The sequence below is a fragment of the Phascolarctos cinereus genome, unplaced genomic scaffold (genome assembly GCF_003287225.1).
Source record: "Phascolarctos cinereus isolate Bilbo 61053 unplaced genomic scaffold, phaCin_HiC Scaffold_5;HRSCAF=322, whole genome shotgun sequence".
NCBI classification, from domain to species: Eukaryota; Metazoa; Chordata; class Mammalia; order Diprotodontia; family Phascolarctidae; genus Phascolarctos; species Phascolarctos cinereus.
In genome coordinates, this window is record NW_027555958.1 from 247781613 (window position 1) to 247790083 (window position 8471).

The window sequence follows — 8471 nt, forward strand, 5'->3', positions numbered from 1 at the left end:
CTTCTATTCCTTCTCTATACTTTCTTTCTTGGTGACCTCATCAGCACCCGTGGGTTTAATTATCATCTCTAGTCTGATGACTTGCAGATCTAATCTCTTTCCTAAGCTCCAGTCCCACATCACAAACTGCCTATGGGACATTTAGAACTAGATTCCCATAGGCATCTCAAATTCAATATGTCCAGAACTCATTAACTTTTCCCCAAAACCCACTCTTCTTCAAACCCTATATCTATTTAAGGTGCCACCATCTTTCCAGTCACTCAAATTAACAACATCTAAGTCACCCTCCACTTGTTATCTCCCACATATCTAATCAGTTGCCAAATCTTGTCATTTCTACTCCACAATACTTGTCTGTGCCCTTTCCACTTACATGGCCACCACCCTTGTTCAAGCCCTTTTAACTTCTTGCCTGAACTACTTCAGCAGTTTCTTAATTGGTGTACCTGCCTCATCTCTCCAAACTATAACCTATCTTGTAAATAACTGCCAAAGTGATTTTCCATGTCACCCCCCTACTCTATGTTCTCCAGAGGCTCCCTATTACCTCTGGGATATAAACTCCTCAGTCTGGCATTTAAAGCCCTTCATAATCTGGCCCCAGCCTACCTCTTCAGCCTTAACATATATTAGTTTCCTTCACATCCAACCAAACCAGCCTTTTCATTGTTCCTCATAAATGACGCTTTATCCTCCATCTCAGTGCCTTTGCGTTGGTTATCCCCCATCTCTATGATGCATTCTCTCTTCACCTCCACCTCTTAGAACCCCTAGTTTGCTTCAAGGATCAGACCAAATACCACTTTCCATGGTAAACCTTTTCTATCCCCTTAGTTACTAGTACTTCCTCCCGAAAAATTATCTTCAATCTATTTTGAATATACAGTGCTTGACATATAGTTGTTGTTGTCATTTGTCCTTCATTTTGAAGAGGACCAATATATCATGGGGTCTTAACTCTTGAGTGATTTAGATTTAAGTGAAGCAGAGTTGTATGAAGTCATCAGCTTTACTTTCTCTCTCTCTCTCTCTCTCTCTCTCTCTCTCTCTCTCTCTCTCTCTCTCTCTCGGGGGCAAGGCAATTGAAGTTAAGTGATAATTTCTTTTTTTATGTAATATTTTATTTTTCCCCAATTACATGTTAAAACAATTTTAAGACTTTTTTTTTAAAGTTTTGAGTTCCAAATTCTATAACCACTCTGTCTTCCAGAATCATCTCAGTACAGTGGCAAGGCAAAAGTCAGGAAAACTGGCAATGGCCCAAAATGCAATGGATGATCTTGGAGTCTTCGATATCTGATCAAGCTCTAAGTACTCCATAGTACCTGCTTCAGCTGCCTTCATGGCCACTGGAATAAATTGTTCTCATCTTTCCGTTCCACTGGGGTAAATCTTCACATTCTTGGGTAAGACATCCTCCTATCTCACCAATGGATTTGAGACCAGTCAGTTACTGTCAACCTGGTTTAGCCCATCTGCCAAGATGGTTTTAGCAGGGTATGATCATTGTACATGCTATAGCTTCTTGGACCCATAGGTGAGAGTTGGGTGAAAGGTGGGAGCAGCCTTGAAAAAGGTCCTCACACCAGAGTCCTCCCTGAATACCCCATATATCCCTGGCATACAGTATGTACAAAATAAATTCTTTATCTTATTTTTCTCTCTATCTACGTATGAACATATTGTATTTTCCAAAAAAGATTATAAGCTCCTTGAGGGCATGAATTGTTTCACTATTATCTTTGTATCCCCAATACCTAGTATAGGCTTTGGCAAACAGCTATCACTATAATCAATATTTGCTGATTTAGTATTTGAAGGGCTATAATGTTGAAAACATATTAGACCTGTTCATTGGTGGACCTAGAGCTATGAGTAAATGGAATTTAATGAATAAATGAAATTTAAGGCTTGGTATGAGAAAAAATTCCTAGCAATTCAAGCTGGCCAAAACCGGAATTGGTTGCCTCTGAAAAGAGTTACCTCAGAAAATCATCTTAATTGCTGGTTTCAAAGGGAGAGCGGATGACCATATGTCAAAAGGAATTCTTGATCCCTTAACAGAATGAATTAAATGGCTTCTGGGTTCTCTTATAGTTCCGAGTTTTTATAATTATCTTGTGAGGTAGATAGGAGAGGGATTATTCATCACCATCTTACCATAGATATAGCTATTTAGTCAGGTAGAAAGGTAGCTATTTACTTTGATGCATTCATAAAGGGAAGTAATGTGAATTGGGAAAAGCATTAAACTTGGAGTCACTGAAGCTGAGTTTGAAGCCCAGCTCTGCCACTTAATACCTAGGTAAAATTAGTCAAGTCACTTAACTTTTCTGGGCCTCAGTTTCTTGATCTGTAAAATAAGGGGACTGGACTAGAAATCAGAGGTAGGGAACCTGTGGCTTTGAGGCCACATGTAGCCTTTTAGATCCTTGGGTGTGGCTTTTTGACTAAGTCCAAGTTTTACAGAACAAATCCTTTTATTAAGGAGATTTGTTCTGTGAAGTTTGGATTCAGTCAAAGGGCCACACTTAAAGACCTAGAGGGCCACATGTGGTCTTGAGGCCACATGTTCTCCACCCCTGGACTAGACGATTTCTGAGAATATTTCCTGTTGTAGACCTGGGAGCTCATCACTATAATGGACCCACTCTCAACTTAGGTAATCCTTATCCATTTTTTCCCCACAGCTCTTCCATAGAGAATTGACTCAATGAACCAGAGGCTTTTCTCTTGTTGATTTAATACCTCACCTGTGCATCTATATACAACATGCCTGGCACAAAGTAAGCACCTAATGAATATTTATTTCCTTCCTTGCTTCCTTCCTTCTACAACTCAGGCTCATTCTAGCTAGCTTACCTCCAACATGTTTTGAGCATGCCTTTTATACGAGTTCTTTCACAAAAGTTATCTTTGGTAACCGGCTAGGACCTGCTACAACCTGCTTGCAACCTCAGTCTCTCATTGTTATTTTCTTCTCACAGGTCCCACCCAACATTTCCCATGTCCCTTCCAGCTATAAATATTATTATTTTATTTTAATTCTTCTGAGATCAGGGTATTCTATCATTCTTAGCCAAGAGCATATATCCTGGAAGTCACATATCAGACAGGATGAGAAAGCCCAGAGCATTATATCCTAGAAGTCACATATCAGGAAGGATAAGAAACCAAGTCTCCTTACTTTGAGTCACCAAGTAGCGAACCAGTATTTATTAAGAGCCTACTAGGTACCAAGCACTGTGCTAATAAGCAATTTACAAATATTATTTCATTTGATCCTCACAACCCTTGGAGGTAGATTATATTATTACGCCCATTTTTACAGTTGAGAAAACTGAGGCAAACAATGATTAAATGACTTGCCCAAAGTCACACAGCTAGTTTCTTCATCCAGATTTGAATTCAGGTCTTCCTGATTCTGGGCTCAGCACTCTATACCTTGTACCACTTAGCTGTGGTTTAGGTCTATTAGGGAAGACAATGTGCAAACAAAAATCTACAAGAGATATACAGATACCTGTATCTATATATGTCGATACTTGTATATGCAATGTATATGTATAGATAGATATATATGTATACATGTATCTAGATAGGTATATGTATACATATGTATATTTGCAAACAAATATGTACAAGATATATACCAGATCAATCGGGGGATAGTCTGAAAGGGAAGGTACTAAGATTAAGATGGGCTGGGAAAGGTTTCTTGTGGAGGGTGTTTGAAGGAAGCCAGGAGGATGAGATGTGGAGGGAGAGAGTTCCAAACATGGAGGATAGCCAGTGAAAATGCTCTGAGTGGAAAGATGGGAGTGTCCTGTGACACAAACAGCTTCCTTTTAGCACCCTTTCTTTCAGATTCTTTATCACCCTTCTAATACTGATGTACTAGGTTATAAAATCATAAAGAAGAAAAATAGGGAAGAATACAGAATGACAGAAAAATCCCTCAATTGACACTAAAACTATAGACCATACATCTAATGCCCTGGGGTATGCCTCCCTCCCACAATCCTTTGTCTTTCTCCCACTCCCCAGAATAGCTCCGCAGTGGGAGGAGCTGCGGCCGATGCCTGAGGAACAATTTCATTTGCCAACCTCAGGACTCTTGACTCTTGAGGTCCCTGCAATGACTCACACGCGGCCGCAAGGTGGCGTAGCAGCCCACTCCCAGGCAATGCAGCTGCCCGGGTAAACTCCCGGAGCTAAGAGGGGAATCTACGTGACAGCCTGGGTCTGGAAAGCGAAGGAGGTGAGGACTTGGGTGGGTTTGATCTCAGGTTTCCTTGGAAACCTGCTCCTTGCTTAAATTAAGCGGTTCTGAGATGGCTGGAGCATGGCCTAAGTGAAGGCGTCTAGAAAGCTGGGGCTACCTTGGCCAAGACATAGAGAAATGTGTGGGTTATTGAGCAGCCTCCCAGGACTGAGCGCGGGAGCCTTGTGGTTTGGAACAGAAGCATCTCTGTTCTCTTTCTCAAAGAGCTGACTCATCGCACTGGGTGGCTTTGTTCGTGGTGCAGGCGTCGAAAACGCCTGTGGACAATTACAAAGCAACTTTTTCAGCCCTTGCAAAATACTGTAACTGATAGAAAAGAGGCGGGGGAGGAGCTAATAATACTTCGGTATCTACATTCAGCAATAAAGCAAAAGACAAACATTTGCTAAGCTAAGCATAGCTCTCCTTTGTGCAGAGAACTGTGTCAGGTGCTGGCAGGATCCCTGCCTTTCTGTAGGGGAGATACACAGACACAGATACAGTGTTATAAAAGCATATTAAGAGATTTTTAAAAAGAAAATGAGTAATCCTTCTTCCACATGACATACATTTAAATACTTGAAGACACTTGTCGGTTAGGTGGAGCAGTGCATAAAACTCTGGACCTATAATCCAGACTTGAGTTCAAATGTAGACTCAGACGGGTTATGTCACTAGCAAGTCACTTAACCTCATCTGACCTCAGTTTCTTCATCTGTAAAATGGGGAGATAATAGCACCTACCTTCCTAGGTTTTTGTGAGAGCCAAATGAGATAATATTTGTAGAGTACCTAGCATATAGTAAGTGCTATATAAATACTAGCTATTATTGTAATGTTTCCCACCCCAACCAAGTCTTCTCCAGTAAAATCACATCAGTGATACAGATCTATTTTGCGCACACACACATCCACATATAAAATTGTGGCTATAATAATCTATATCTTAAATATAATATACATATATCGTATTGTGGCTATTTAGAAAAATACACCAATGATTTCACTGGTGTAGGAAACTTCCAGTGAAGAAACTTCCTCTACCAATGTAGATGAGCAATTTATACAATTTAAAGGCTTAGAGAGTAGCCTGGAGCATTGAGAAGGTAAGTGACTGGCCCAGGTTCTGACCAACTCTAAGTGTCAGGACTTAAGGCAGGACTTAAATTCATCTTTTCTCCAAGGATATCTCCTTATCCACTACTCCACTCTGCAGATACATCATCTAAACTGACCTACTGGCCACTCCTCAGACAGCAAACCTAAAATTAGATTTTTAAACAGATAATATGTGATCACTTAAGAAAAGAAAATGGTGAGCAAAAGGAATCCATATGGGTTCTATCAAGCAATTCATGTTGACATACCTTACTTTCCTTTTTCGCAAAGGGTTGTTAGACTCACAGATCAGGATCTCCGACATATCTTGATTTCAGCAAGAAGTTTGACAGACTCTCTAATGATGTCCTCCTGGATAAGATAGGTCCCCAGAGGGCAGCTGGTCCCTCATGTTCTAGGACAATTGTTCACCTTGATTAACCCTGTGCACCCCTTCTCAAGATAACATTTTAAAATTGATAATATAAAATACAAAGGATTATATCAGTTAAATCAGTTAAATTGAAATACAGTTATCAAAACATTATTTTGAAAGTTCTCAGGTTAAAAATCCCCGTTACAGGATATCCAATGGGTAGCTACTTCTAACACTATAACTCATGAACCCTAACCAGTATGCTTCCCATTAACAATCAGCCAATAGATGCAATTAGGTTTTTGCAAAGGCAATATTACTCTAATCTCTTTATTTCCTTCTTTATTTATTTTGAATAAAGTGTGCCTTTCTGAAGTTAAATTCTAGTCTCATCTCAACAAGTCTCAATGCTACTCATGAGGTCAAATTTGCCTTTCTTCATTAGGACCTCCATTAGTTCATTCTAATTTCCTCATATTATTGCAATTTCCTATTATATTTCATCTACTGTTCTTAGTTTTTCCTTTTGGATGCACTCAGATGAACATTTAATTGCTTTTCTACCTGACCTGTCCTTCAAATATCTGGGGCAGAATACTAAGGTTCAAATCCTAGCTTCACATTTCCTACCTGTGTGACTATGGGCAGATCACTTAACCTCTCTAAAACTCAATTTTTTTTCCTCTGAAAAATGAGAGTGATAATGGCATGGCTTACCTCATAAGGTTATTACAATAACTAATATTTATATAAGCACTTTAAGGTTTGCAAAGCACTTTACAAATATTTCATTTTATCCTTACAACAACCCTGGGAGGTAGGTGCTATTATTATTCCCAATTTACATATGAGGAAACTGAGGCAGGAAGAAATGAAGTGACTTGTCCACAGTTATTTTGCTAGTAAGTGTTTAAGGCCAGTTTGAACTCAAGTCTTACTGAATCCAGGTCCATCCTTTTATCCACCTAGTTGTTTATTCTTTTAAACCTTAAAATGCTATATAAATGTAAGCTATCACCATCATTATTCCTTTAAAAAAAACTGCACTCATCCCCACCTTTCCCAAGTCTTCTCCAAGTTAAATATTGCTAGTGCCATCCACTGATGCTCATGACATTATTTTAGGTCTGCTTACAAATTATTTGTAGCCTCATTTTCCCAAGGAGTTAACTGAGATGAATGCCTTCCGCAGAGAGCAGAAATCATCACCATAACCTGATCCAAGGACCACTAGGAGCTGTTATTACCTCCAGAAAAAATCAGTCTCCCTCTCTCCTTGTCCTGAAGGAGGATGTAGAACTGAATTCCATCAAGAGGCTAGAAGTCCAAGACCACTGAGGAGTGGTCAAGTGACTGCAAAAAGGAAAAATGTTGCAGCCTGCCCTATGTGTCTGGGAGGAGAGAAGTCGTGGGGAAGCTTCTACCAAGATAACACATACCTTCAATCTCTGAGTGATAGTGCACTAAAATGATGAGGATGGGAGAACTGCACAATGGATGAGTGCTCAGCACCACCACTGCTGTTGTTCCAGCTGCTGCTCAGCATGGAGTTGGGGGTGAGGGATGAGGGGAGATGCTTGAAAAGGATATGGATGAACACGTCAGGGACACCCAGAAACACAGCAGAAAGAATATACCTGTTCTTATTCGCTAAAAATGACGGTGATGACACACTTCTCCTTCCCCATCTCTCCTCTATCTCCCTGGAGAGAATGTATTTATTCCAAAGCTCCTCTCTACTTTTTTAATGTCTATTTTGCATTTATGTCCAGCTGGTCTCTAAAAGCCTGAATTAAAACTAACTGCAGTTAGCCCAATGTATTACTGGTCTCTGTGTATTTGATTTGCCCAAAGCCCACTGAAAAGGAAGCTATGATCAGCCTCTTCCAAAGAGAAGGAGGCTGTCTTTCTAAATTGCTGTGATTAGTAGCTGGGGACCTAAGAGAAACCAAAGAGATTTTATTGATACATATTATTAAAGCCCCCACAAAGCAGGGGAAAGATTAAATAAATCTTGATCATCTTAAACACAAATGAGTCAGCAGTATTCTGGAGGGAGGAAACTTGGTAAGGAAAAGTAAGAGAAATCCACCCGAGCAACTTTCCCTTCTCGTTGTTCCATTTTCTAGAGCAGGTTTAAAGAATCCTCCCCATGAGAACAGAGTGAGGGCAGTGACTCCTAAAGGGAGGAATTGGGAGAGGGTTACTCTGTCCATATGAGGGACAGAGAGAGAGAGCAGAGACAAAGACACAGAGGGCAGCTAGGTGGTGCAGTGGATAGAGCATTGGCCCTGGAGTCAGGACGATCTGAGTTCAAATTCGGCCTCAGACACTTGACACTTACTAGCTCTGTGACCCTGGGCAGGTCACTTAACTCAGATTGCCTCACCAAAAAAAATGCAAAAACAAAATGAAAAAGAAAAAGAAAAAGGGCTTCTTAAGACAAAGACAGAGATCATAACAGACAGAGACACAAAGACACATAGAGAGACAGATGGTGAGAAAGAGAGAGAGAGGAGACAGAGAAACAGACCAAGACAAACAAGTGTTCCACTTCAGTCAAACAAGGCCATACCACCACAATTAAATATTCATCGTATACCTGATAGTGCATTTTTTTTCCAAGAATAGGCTTCAAGCTTGCTGTTTTATATTTTGCAGAATCTACTTTCATCTCTTCTCTTTAAAAATTGGGACATTTATTCATTCCCAATTTGTGACACCCTCTTT